This window comes from Bactrocera neohumeralis, chromosome 3 (genome assembly GCF_024586455.1).
Source record: "Bactrocera neohumeralis isolate Rockhampton chromosome 3, APGP_CSIRO_Bneo_wtdbg2-racon-allhic-juicebox.fasta_v2, whole genome shotgun sequence".
Taxonomy (NCBI): Eukaryota; Metazoa; Arthropoda; class Insecta; order Diptera; family Tephritidae; genus Bactrocera; species Bactrocera neohumeralis.
In genome coordinates, this window is record NC_065920.1 from 65,910,887 (window position 1) to 65,924,817 (window position 13,931).

General features: G+C 31.0%; 1 protein-coding gene across 5 annotated transcripts in view; it reads left to right on the forward strand.

The window, feature by feature from the left end:
• The window catches only part of LOC126754246 (uncharacterized), an 83,732-nt gene that overhangs the window by 16,932 nt on the left and 52,869 nt on the right, over nt 1-13,931 (forward strand). The window contains exon 1 of one of the 5 annotated variants that reach the window (XM_050466244.1): nt 896-1,385. The exons of the other annotated variants lie outside the window; for them this stretch is intronic. The gene's annotated coding sequence lies outside the window, so the exon portion shown is untranslated. Of the gene's footprint in view, nt 1-895; nt 1,386-13,931 lie in introns of those variants that run through there. 5 annotated transcript variants of the gene reach the window in all.

Below are 13,931 nucleotides of genomic sequence, written 5' to 3' on the forward strand. Positions count from 1 at the left end.
ATCATTGAGATTGAAATGAAACACTAAAAAGATTGAAATGGAACTTTAAAAATTTAAAATCGTAAATTAGTGATTTTTGTTAATAAGGCGAATTTGCGCCATCTAGCGGAATATTTTTTTCTCCATCTCTGAGAATATGTAGTAATAAGTCAACTTGGACCATTAAACGATAATAATCGTAAATTTATTTTTACGTCTATAACCTTCTCCTAAGAGTACACAATAGAGGTTCAAATTTTATTGAATTCGTTGAAACAAAAATTACTTTTTAAATACCGGCGAAAACTTACGATCACAAATATTCAAAATTTCGGCTCTACTCGTCAGTTGAGAAATGTATTGTAAAGGAGCGCGCTCTGAATATCTCAAAAGTTTCAACGAAATCGATTTAGGCATTCATCTAGTGATTCCGTTGTACTCCCTTCGGATTCTTTTTTGGTACATATGTATACATATATGTATTTAGAATATTATATGTATAAGTACAACCGTGGATATGTATTAGGTGAATTTTAAACTTCCCAAATTCGCGTTGTGTCCCATAAATTTTGCTTCGGGACCCATACAATTTCAATTTGTTTACGAGTGAGTACGCCAAAAGCGAAAGAAAGGCAGCGAGTATGTGATAATAGGCAAAAGGGAGCATATACTGTATAACAAATACGTGTATAGGTGCGGAGGTGGGTGAGTGTGCCCAGAGAGAGAGTGAGTGCACGCTGATTTTCTGAATGAGCAGTTCTAGCACGCTGTTTTTTGTAGCTATATATATGTATATGTATATAGTGGGGGTTTGTTGTTGTTTTAAGTGAAACGCGCGCAAAAAGCTACTCGCTCCCTAGCCACCGACTGGCTACGACTTCTGTCGTAGCTTTGGCTTGCCATTCCCAGCCAGTAAGTTGCGAATCTGCCTGCAGCGTGCACACGTTTTTTATATACTTACAGAGAGTAGCGCGCGGCGCGTGTAGAAATTCAAACAAAAGCAAATTTTCTATAATAAATTATTTGTGCTTAAATGAAGTGTGAAAACAAATTGGCGAAAGTCAGAATTGTAATGGAAATTGAGTGTACAAAATAGTGTAGCGCAAGTCACGCTAATTTGTAGAAAGTGTCTGAAAAAAATAACAAAAAAGTTTATTTAACAAATTGTTGTTGGGAACTAATTGAGTGTCGTGAAATATTTGAACTGTTAATAATTATTACAAAAATACAAAAACAAAAAAAAATTTTGTGCAAAAAGTTAACTATAACAATTTTAAAGTTATTGTTGCTTTTAAATAAAAAATTGTAAAAGTTCAAAAATAATAAAAAAAACATTGTGTGGTTGAAAGACTGACTCGCAGCTGCGGCGCTTCCAGTAGCGGTTGTTTTAGCGCCTTTTTATGAATGTAAGCAATATTTTATATTCTTGCTTTTTGTTTACAGTTATCTAAGCATTTTTTATGTGAGCATTTACATATTTGTTATGCAGTTATTCGTATGTTTGTGTGTATATATGAATGAATGCGAGGCAAGCATGTCGTTGAAGGAAATTGCAATTGGAGCAGATAAATTACAGCAAAACTAAAAGCACAAAAAAAATAAATAAATTGAAATAAAATTAAATAAAAATAATAATAAAAAAATTTAAAAAAGTTGATGAAAAATAAATGTAGTAATATTATAGAAATTAATTAAAAGATTAAAAAAATGTAGAACCAATAAAAATCAAAAAAATTAGATAAAATTATGAAAAAGTTAAAATATTTAATTAAATTAATTAAGAAATTTAAAAAAATATCGAAACAATAAAATTCATAAGAATAAAATAATGCCAAAAATTACTTAAGATCTTACATTATGTAAATTTAGAAAGTATAAAAATTTGATATTAAAAAATGAAAAATAATAAAAACATTAATAGAACAAATACATAATTAATAAATAATATAAAACTAAAAAGTAGTAAACTTAAAAAATATAAAAATTAAAAATATAAATATTTAAGTACAGCATAAAATTCAAAAATTAATTATAAAATTTAAATAATATATACGCATGTACATATAAAACTGGTAAAAATATAAAAACAATGTATAAATTAATAAAACGTTAAGAACGTTAAAAATATTTATAACAAAAAATAAAAAAATAATAATACAAATACTACAACAAAAATAATCCATTTAAAAAATGTAAAAATTCGATTTCAAAGCATAAAATACTAAGGTATTAAAAAAATGAAATAAAGTATTAAATAATAAACCAAAAAAATTAAATTAAGAACCAAAAAATGTTAACAATTAAAAAATTTAAAACATATATAGATTATAAAAATTAAAAATAAAAAAAGTTAAAAAAATTTAAACAATAAAAAAATTTAAAAAATATGTAAAATAAAAAAATTTCAAATAAAGAAAAAAAAGCCAAAAATTTATATTAAAAAAAAAACAATAATTAAAAAATTTAAAATACGAAAATTTAAATTAAAGTAAGTAAATATATAATAATAAGAGAATATTTTGAAAATAAATAAATAAAAATAAAAATTATTTTTAATTAATAGTGAAACTGAAAAAATTTTAATAGTGTAAAAAATAATTATGGTAAGATTATAAATATATTATAATTATATAAAATAGTAATAAAAAATATAAAAATTAAAAATGAGAAAATAATAAATTAAGACGAAAAAAATTATTAAAAATTATAAAAATAAATAAACAAAATTGGTAATAATTAAAAATATGATGAATTAAATAAATAATGGGGAAAATTAAAGTAAAATGTGAAATATATAAAAAAATATATTTAAGATATAATAAAAATATGTAAAAGAATAAAAACTGAAAATTTACAAAAAATTTGAATTAAAAAAACGTAATTTGAAAAATATAATAATTAAAATATATAAAAGTGGAAAATAAAATAATTAATAATGAATTAAAAACTTAAAAATATATGTTAAATTTTGGAAAAAATTTATAAAATAAATAAAAAATTTATAATTAACAATGAACAAAATTGAAAATGAAATAATTATTATTTGTAAAAATAAAAAGGCTAAAAATTAAAAAAAAAGGTAATTAAAGAAAGAAAAAGAAGAAATAATGAATTAAAAACTTGAAAAATATATTAAAAATTAAAAAATTTGTTAAAATTAATTTTTTTTTAATTCAATTTTTTAAAAATTAATCAATTAAAACGGAAAAAAATATAAGTAAAATGTAAAATGTAAAATAAGATAAAAAAATAAAAATTGAAAATTTACAAAAATTAAATTAAATATATAATAATTAAAATATATGAAAGTGAAAAATAAAATAATTAATAATGAATTAAAAACTTATAAAATTTATTGAAAATTGAAAGGTGTTAGAAATTAGTTGAGAAATGAAAATTAGAGAAAGAAAAAGAAAAGAAGAATAAACAAAATTAAAAAATAGTCTCAAATTGAAAAAAGTTAAGAAATAATTATTATTTGTAAAATATTATCATCAAATTATTAAGAGAAAAATTAAATAATTAAAAATTAATTAACAACTTAAAAATATATATTAAATTTTGGAAAAAATTTAAAAAATAAATAAAAAATGTATAATTAATAATGAACAAAATTGAAAATGAAATAATTATTATTTGTAAAAATAAAAAATGCTAAAAATTAAAAAAAAATTAACTAAAGAAAGAAAAAGAAGAGTAAACAAAATCGAGATAATAGTGTAAAGTTGATAAAAAATAAGAAAATTATCACTATTTATAAAATATTATTATTAAATTATGAACAGAAAATTTAATTTTTAAAATAATTAACAAAATTTGAGGTAAAATAATAATGAAAATAAAAGTTAAAAAATAATAATGAATTAAAAATGTAAAAAGGTTAAAAAAATATAATAATATAATATAGAAAAATTAAATAACTAAAATAATTACAAAAATTTTGAGGTAAAGAAATAATGAATTAAATGCAATTTTAAATGAATTAAAAATTTGTAAATATTAAACAATGAGCTCATAAAAAAATTCTGCACAATTATACTTATCTTTATACATACATATATCGTACATATGACCGGAAAAAAGAGGACAAGAATAGCGGAAATCGAAATCGCAAAACATTTATGCGCATATACATATATTTCTAGATATGCAATTGTTGTGGCATTTAACGCGTATATCTGTGGTTGGTTATAGAGTTTAGTCATTTCAAGGGGTGGAGAGGGGCAGGAGGCCGGCCGTGCTCCCTAAGCGCTGAAGGCTCGTTGTAAATATGTATACGCCATATACATAAATATGTTTATTATTTGCACAGTTTTTTTTATATTCGCTTGAACGCCAAAGCACGCTACACACGCTCTACATTGGCGTATTATCACACCGCCGCAGACACACTCACATAACTTGTATGCCTGTGTATTTACTCATTTGTTGATCGCGCAAACAATATCAGCTATTACTTTATATATATTCTACAGCTATATATGCATATATTTTGCGTTATTTTATTTCAAGTGTTTTTTTTTTTTATAGAAATTTCATTGAACGCTCACACGCACGTTTGTAGGGTAGGTAACGGATCGTAAATAAGCGATGTTGTACCTATGCATTCGTTTTTTTTTTCTCTTCGATCACAACAATCGCGTTTGCGTATTTGTTTGAATATCGTAAAAAATATGTTTGTATATACGAGGGTGTGCCTTAAAGGTATATGTATTTTGTGGTGCTGTTCAGTTTGTCTTTAAAGGCTCGCTGTTTTCAGCTGTCAGCTGTCAGCTGTCAACTGTCAAAGTTTCCAAAAGCGCTGCTAAACGACAGCAGATTCGTAAAATAAAATAACTTAAATGTAAGGAATATGGCGGAGGGTGTAAGGTGAGGAAAATATAACTTTGTGTGGACGAAAATTGTGAGAAAGTTGCTGTGGCGGGTCTGAAAACTATATCCAGTAAAACAAATGAGGGAAAACGTAGAAGTGAAGTCAAAATAATTTGAGAGTAAAAGAGCATAAAAACAAAGAACGAGAAACAAGGGAAAAGCTTAGTTATGAGTGAATAAAGAGGGTTTAAAGAATACCAGAAAGCTTAAAGAAGTACATATGTATGTATGTATATCGAGTATTTATAGTGTGAACGAGAAACTTGAATTTATGTTAGCTCTCTTTCTTTGTCATTCGAGGACTTCAGCTTGATCGGTTAATTTGTATGATCACTATATGCTTTAGTAAGGTTGAGCTCAGGCTCCTACAGCGGTCAAAGCTGGCGAATTGTAATACGCTGCCCCCGACCAAGAGCTGCACGAGAGGAGGGCCTTGCTCAAAACGCCTTAGGCGCCCAATGAACTTCCGGCGAAGGGGCGAAAAGATGCCGTCTTTAACCCTGGACGGGCATCAATATTTTGCTGCAGTCCACAACTCCAACCGGGGGTGCACGATGGAGAACCGACGAGAAGGTGGCAACAAAAGGATGAGGGAACAATACAGCGATCAGCACCAAACGTGCACAGACGTTGCGAAAACCCTGGGGAAGCACCCATCAGAATCAAGGCCAGTAAGTTTCTGATTATGGTGTACTGGAAACACGGTACGGAATAGTTTGACAAAGATGTGAGGCAGTTTCCTGAGTAGGTAAGGGTGGCACCTTACCGAAATGGCTGACAGCCTCATTCTGTTCACACCTTCGTCTCGTTAAAACCCTGGCAGTTGTTTAAGTACGTTCAGTGCACGTCGCCATAATTTTTTGGTCGTACAGGTTCAGTTGAGACGAGCTCCTGAGTCGTGCCCGAATCTGTCTCTGAACATAAGCTCCCAGTCAAGCCTCGCGTGGCCTCCCTGTTTGCATAGATAATCACGGGACATAAAGGGCAACTATTACAACGCACAGAGATAGGGCTTGAAGCGGAGATCCACTAGAACAACAGAATGAACAACAAAATAACGATGGCCAAGACGAGGAATACTTATGTAGATACCCTACGCTCGCCATCACTCTAAAGCAACCAGAGCAAACTGCAGTAAAGATAACCTAATGAGAACCTCCGGGCACACAAATACCAGCGGCACACCAAGCATATGGGAAGAGCACCCTAGCAAGAATTTGCAACTGTGGCCGACCTTAAATCAAAAGCTACTATAGAGACTGGAGACCCCGGCTCACTTAGAACAAAAAAGAAAGTATCATGGGCTGAGAAAGAAGGACCCCATCAAAGACTCGACGATAAACATATCAGCACTTAAGACAAGAGAGTAGATAAGGGCATATACATACATATGTATGTATAACGCTTGATCTGGCTAAAGCTGACGTACTGATGCGACAGGCAAGCTTTAAAATTGGCTCGGTTAACTGCAGGTTGCGACTCAAAGAAATTCCCAAAGGGTGCTTTCACTGCTCTCGGCCACTTAACCTTATTTTTTTTTTCAAATATTTTTGTTGGTAACGTGAATGTTTTTTCATAGTGTTTTTAAACCACCTTAACGTCAGCATAATTTTTATATTTACCACACTTACAACAACAATAATTAGCATCAATTATTTATTATTATTTTTTGCTTATTGCTGTTGTTGTAAGCGAATTATCGTCACTATATCGTCGTCAACATACTCGAATGCGTTCGAGCTTTCGTTACTCGATAACAAATATTTATGCATTTTATAATCGCAACAACTCAGCAAAAAAAAAAGTAAATGAGAAAATACTGTCAACTCAGCGTTATCTTAACAACACAAGTGTTGTGTTCAAACAATAACAATAACAATTGTAGAACAAGAACATAATAAAAGATAATCAGAGTTAAATCTATTGTGTGAAGCTTTCACTCAATTAAACCAGTTAGCGCATGTGATTCTATTAGATATAAGTATGTACATATGTATGTATACTATATATTGGAGCCTAGAATTCGTGTTTCGTTCATTTCACCTAGGCGATTCCGTCACCGCTGACACTTTGCTACGAAATTTTGCAACTCCATTTTTGTTATGTTGTCAATAGCCTTTGTTAGAATTTGTCAACACACACACACATACGCATACTATATTTGTGCTTATGAGCAGCGGCTTGCAGCGGTTTTGTGCAAAAAATTTTTGCTGCCGCCGCTCACACGCTATATATGTACATACATATGTGTGTGTGTGGCGCATGTGTTTTTATTTAATTGAATTTATTTAGCAGCTGAGCGTGAGTGTGTGAATTGGTATTACCTCATCGCTCGTCCGCTCGCGCACACTTTAACCGTCGCCCATTCACACAATTGGATTACAATCGGATTACGTGTTGGGGGTTAATAGTTGACACATTAGCGGTAACTAGGCGCAATAATGAATTTGAAACGAATTGAAAAATGACTTATAGTTTGTTCACTACATATGGCACATGTATACATAATGTATGTATGTTGATAGGCGCGTGCAAATAACTACGGTAGAAATATACATAAGTAAGTCAAGTAAAAAAATTGGTTATAAGAATTTGACTTCACGCGTGGCATAAATTTTGATAAATCGATTTTAATTTTTTTTTAAACGTGATTTAGCATTAAAAAATGGATTATTTGATTTTTATGTTGATTGTAATTGTCAGTTTGCATGGCAGTCATATTTCATCTAGTATTCGGATCTGAACAATACGTTTGGAACTTAAAGTGTTACTTTATATAATAATCTGTGTAAAATTTCGTGAAGATATCTCTTCAAATAAAAAAGTTTTCCTTACAAGAACTTTATTTTGATCGATCAATTTGTATGACAGCTATATGCTATAGTTGTCCGATCTGCACAATTTCTTCGGAGATTACATTGTTGCCTTAGAAAATAATCTGTGCCAAATTTCGCGAAGATATCTCGTCAAATAAAAAAGTTTTCCATACAAGGACTTGATTTTGATTGTTCAGTTTGTATGACAGCTATAAGCTATAGTTGTCCGATTTGAATATTTTCTTCGGATATTGTATCATTTCCTTGGACAATAATTTGTGCCAAATTTCGTGAAGATAGCTTGTCAAATAAAAAAGTTTTCCATACAAGAACTTGATTTTGATCGATTAATTTCATACATATTGACTGAGTACTTTTAACCAATACTTACTACTTTAAATAGATAGTATTTACTTAGAAACTATTTGCAACTTGAGTCAGAGTGTCTTTGAATAGGCATTGATGATTGTTTTGAGTAAGCGATTTATATTGATACTTGGAAACCATATTGAGCACTTTGTGTACCGTATTAAAGACTAAAGCTACATATTACTTGGGCTAAATTGACATTGCGACCGAGAACAGGAGATTCATGGGAAATTAAACACAACGTAGCCATTCTCCAGTATAGAAGTATGGCTCAAATTTTGTGGTCGACAGTTCCAAGAACGAATTCTTTGTATCCACCGTTAGATCAAGGATTGAAATAGGAAGCGGAGCAGGTTTGCTATGTAGTAATACATACCCAGAAAGTAGCTTCAAACTAAAAGACTACAACTCTGTATTTTAGGCCGAAATTGTTGGTATTACAGAAGATGAAATGTGAATTTCGGCTTTAACTAGCAAGTTCATTAACCCTATAGTAGATAGTAAAGCGCAAATATGTTAGGTCTCACGTCGTCAAGTTATTCAAGAAGGATAACTGGCCTTTCAGTGGAAAACTCGGTTGCTTAGAGCAATGGACTCTCAACAGGAACACTTCATATCATAGAAAACAAGCAACACAGGGCTTACCATACTTTGGTTTAGTGATGTTGGTGAACAGACCAAAAACCTGGTACAATTAGGCAAGAGGGAAGAGGTAGAAACATTGTAGGGTTCATCACAGGGCGCCTATCTTTAAGATTTCACTTTCAACTAATTGGTAAAGTTTTTTCGTCGGAATACAGAGAATGCGCGGAGGATGTTGATACGCAGTGACATTATCTTTGCGAATGTTCAGCCTTCAGTATGTTAACACAACTTAAAAGACATTAGTCAACAGGGGTAAAAAATCAGGCATTTAACAATATGTGGAGTATTTTGAAGTAGCAACAAACATTTTGTCTCGATACACCGTTCTTGAGAAAATTATTTTCTCACTATTAATATTTTGTGATTGAATCTTTCTTTGCTTCACAAGGAGCAATCATCCTTTTAGATGCTTGCCCTTCACACGAATTTCAACAGACTCCGCGGCCTCCCTATCGATATCTCCTCCAGTTTATCATACCGTGGAGACTCCAGGTGCTTACAGCGTTGTTTTGCCAATGCGGAACAAGTGCACAAGAGATGCTCGATTGGTTGCCTAGTGTCTTGCTCTAGACATTTTGTGCAGTCTTCTCGATCTGTCAGCCCCGATCTGCGAGCGTATGTCTCCACCAGACAGTGACCAGTTAGTATTCCGAACACGTTCCTATAGTCTCTTCTATCGAGTGCCAATGGGAATTTTGTGTACTTCCAATCTACCAATGTGCACTTGACTTTTGCAGTTTGCACTTGGGTAGCTCGTTCCATCGGGTTTTTATTTTCTTTACCGTGCTCCTGTCGAGATCATAGGCATTGATGATTGTTTTGAGTGAGTGAGTCGTATAGACAATACATGGGTTTTCCAATGTTGATTACGTTTTCGGGTGTTAGCCGTAGACCATTCTTGACAATCTCGTCCAATATTTCATTGTCCCGATGCCTTTTTGTCTTGGTAACTAGTAGAAGTGAAGTTGCTTGCTTCTGGCAGCTCCCAAGACACTTCTGGCCGATATGCGATTCGAAGTTACTACCTTGATTGCTGCTTGGCTATCAAATGTAACTGCTTTTTTAATAGTTGGCAACACTTCACAAACATATGTTTAACTGAAATACTCGTAAGCTGGTTTTGTATACTATCTATACTCAAAAATTATATTTTTGTATGCATTTTATTAAAATACATTTAAAAACAGGTGGCAACACTTCATTACCTTACATTTTCGTATATAAAGTTTTTAAATTTTGCAATAGTTTGCGTCGTGTCCTGCCCGCTGTTAACAAATTTTTACCTCTGCGCTTAAAAGTAGGCAATATTTTTATTTTTGTTTTTTTCGAAATAAATTTTTCGTAATTTTTTTTATTTGAAATTAATTTTCTTTAATTTTTTCTTATAAGAATTATTTTGCCTCTTATTACAAATTTTTACCTCGGCGCTTAAAAGTAGGCAACATTTTTTATGGTTTTTGTTTCAAAAAAATTTTTTCATAATCTTTTTAATTTTTAAAATTAATTTTCTTTCATATTTTTCTCAAAGGAATTATTTGTTTACCGCCTTCTTACTCTTCCAATTCTACTATCACAGCCCTCTTCTACTTTTGATCTGCATGTCTATGTATATTTTTTCTTGGATGTTTTTAAATTTTTGTTTTCTTCTGTTTTACTTTTTATTGCAATATTTTAGCAGGCATTAGCAGTAATATTTTTAGCAAATAGTATTTATAAATGGTCCGCACGAGTTTGTCGCTGCAATCTTTCGGCAAAATATTTTTGTTTGCATTTGCTTTTAGCCATAATCGCTCTGTTTACTGTGTTGTTTTGTTGAAAATATTTTGTATTTTTTTTTTTTTTGAATTTTCATTTTTTGTTCAAAATTAACTGGTTCATTTATTGTCTTCGCATAGCTAACAGTTTTGTTTGTAGTTTCATTTACGAGCTTACAACAGGAGCCATTTGTGCAGGTGTCTATATTTTAACATATTCATTGACTTCTCCATTAATATGTAAATTATGTGTTTAATATGCAAAATGAATGAATTGTATCATCGCTATTTTAATTTATGTTTATATATACAAAACAACAATAAATTTGATTTTGAGCTATTTTGCTTAAGTAATTTCGGTATTAAGTGATGAAATGTGGAGTGTGAGCTGTTAGATAAACAACAAATGAGCGCTACCATATTTGTAATGAGATAAGCATCTTGAAAGAATTGGGAAATAATGGTTACAGCGCTTTCTTGACACTTCTTTCGACGTTTCTTACACAACATAACCTCAAAGTTTTCATAAAAAAGCGCTGAAATATGGCATGAAGAGGTTTTGGTTAAAAAATAAATGGGCGCTACCATATATGTAACCCGATAAGAAGCTTAAAATAATTTAGAATGAGTGGTTGCATCGCTTGTTTGACGTTTCTTACACAACATAACCACAAAGTTTCCACTAAAAGCGCTGAAATATGGCATGGAGAGGTTTTAGTTTAAAAACAAATGAGCGCTACCATATTTATAACCACATAAGAATCTTGAAATTGTTAAGAAACAATGGTTACAGCGTGTTTTGTCATCACTTTTGACATTTCTTACGCCACATAACCTTAAAGTTTCTATACAAAACCACTAACTCAGTCCCCTGCTAACCCAAAGACCTAATTGCGTCATCTTAAAAACACTACCGTTTTTAATATGCTTGAACCTTGAAATTAAACTTGACCCAAAGCTTGTTGTACACTTGTTATTTGTGTTTTTTTTCGTTGTCTTCAAATACTTTTGTTTACCTAATTGGATATTGGAATTAATTGTACATGATCCCTCCCACTAAGCCTGATAAATATGCTATTAGTTGACACTAATACATGGATTTTAAATTTTAAATATTAACAACAACAACAAACAAGCTAAATAATATTCTGTTGAGCGTGTCAATAGCAACAAATTGACAACGTTCAGCGAATTCCGGTTGAGTTGAGCACACGCTGTGCATTTGAGTGTTGATTGATTGCAGGCAATTAGCCAAAGGCGCACACGCAACAGCAACATATATTTGTGTGGCTGTGTGTGATTAAGTGTAAATTAAATATACAGTTGGAAGTTAGCCGCTTTAAACTAAACTATCATAATCTAAAATATAGTTTAGCTATTGATACTTGAGAACTTTGTAAGTTAGAGCTTTTAACATATTATATATAGAACTATGAGTTTGAACCTTATAGAGTACAAAGACCGTTATTATCAAAATATCAGAATAAAAGATTTTAGTACAAGGATCCTTATTATCAAAATAAAAGCCCAACTCATAAGTGATTCGAACCCGTGAAAAGACATAGTTTACTTAGAAAATTGATTTCGACGCATTTAAGCTTACATAGTTTCGTCAATTGTATGACGTTTTCTTTTGTTCTTAGTTTATAAAGCATCTTTGTCGCAGGCACCACTAGTTCTCAGTATTCAAAAGTTTAGTTTGCTTTCTATTCGTCTGATTTTTTATGTGGATTTGTTTGTGTATGTTCGGTTTTTAGGAATTTGCTTTGAACTTTGTGGCTTCAATGAATGAGCTAATTTAGTTGATTTCGTCACAAATTTTTCTCATTAATGGAAATGAATTGCATGTAGTTATGATTCGTGAATGAATCTTTACATTCCTGGAATTGTAATTATTGCAATTTAGATTATAAAAATATTTTAGAAAGGGAAATACAGTTGAGCTTCCATAAATCGAACTTCTATAAGTCGAAGTTCTCTGTAACCCGAACTCTTGCATTGGTAATAGACTTCAAATTTCATACAAATTTCCTTCCATAACTGGAAGTCTCTCTGACTCACAGTTTGTTTTGTAGGATATAGTGATTCGAGTTGGGGAAGTTCAACAGTATATGAATAACGACAATAAGAAACAAGTAAGGAAGAACTAAGTTCGGGTATAACCGAATATTTTATACTCTTGCAACTTGCAGGGATTAAAGCCAGGCAAGTAACTTCTAGCTCATAAGAAGTTACATGGGTTTTCTCGGGTAACAGCAGCCTTTTTTCAATAATTTTTTTCTCATATAAAAAATTAAATATTTTTTTGGAATTTTTTATTGTTACAAACATTATCAAAGAAATTTCCAGTGAAATTTTTGGAAAAAAATATTTTAAAGTCGGCCATTGCGCCGTAATTTCCAGTGAACCCACAGAAAAAAAATGCGCCCATCTAAAAGTAAAAGAAATTAATTAAAACTAAAACCTTAACTTAGAACTTGGACGAAGGAAAAAAACGAAAATCTGAACATTTTTGGCAGACAATTTTACAAAAACATAAAAATTTCAGAGAAAATTCCGCGTCACTTTTTTCAAATAGTTGTAATCAAAAAAATTAATTCTGTCATCCAAGTCTTTAAGAATTGTATCTCGAAGACCTGTGTAAAATTTCGAAGATCGGTTGAGTAGTTCTCGAGAAATCTTGCCAACCGACTTCAAAAACACAGTTCCGAGGAAAATGCGTTTAAAGACGGCGCACTGATAATCTAGCTGACCTCGAGCGCATAAGTTCTCAAGGCTGTAAACTATTACTCGGATCAACTTGAAAATTTAGGACAATATTCTAGAGGTGTTATAAAATTTAATAAGAAAATCGATTTTTTGAAACCCGTAAACGTATGAATTCCATAAGTGCCGGGACCACATACTCAGTACCTGGAGGCTTCAGTCATATTCATAGGCAAAGTTTCATCCTGAGATATAGTAAGTTTCAAATGGAATTCAAAATTGTGTTATATCGGAAGTAGGCGTGGTTGTAGTACGATTATCGCACTATAACATAAGAATGTCACGTTTGTTGAAATCGGTCTGACGGGTCTCGAGATATGTGATTTCATCTAAAAATGGGTGGTGCCACGTCTATCATCCAATTTTGACCCCGGGCCTCCATTAAAGGCCTCTTTATGTACATAAAAGAAAGTTAATTTTGGTAATATTAAGTTTTGTATGCGATCACGTAAACTTCCCATTATTAACATTGTTTTTTTTTGTGTTTTTTGTAATTCCCTCTCGTCATCGGTGATCTCATTGTCATTTAACAATCATTTTTATTGTTAAATATATTTTTTATTGTTATTATATTTTTATTAGCTTTGTACTTGAGCACTTTCGACAATGGCTTTTAATTTTTAAACTCAGTGAGATTTATTTGTTTGACGTTATTGTTATTATTGTTGTTTTATTTTTGTAATCTTCTTTGTTTTTTTATTGTAATTTATTCTCCAATGATGCGACAATG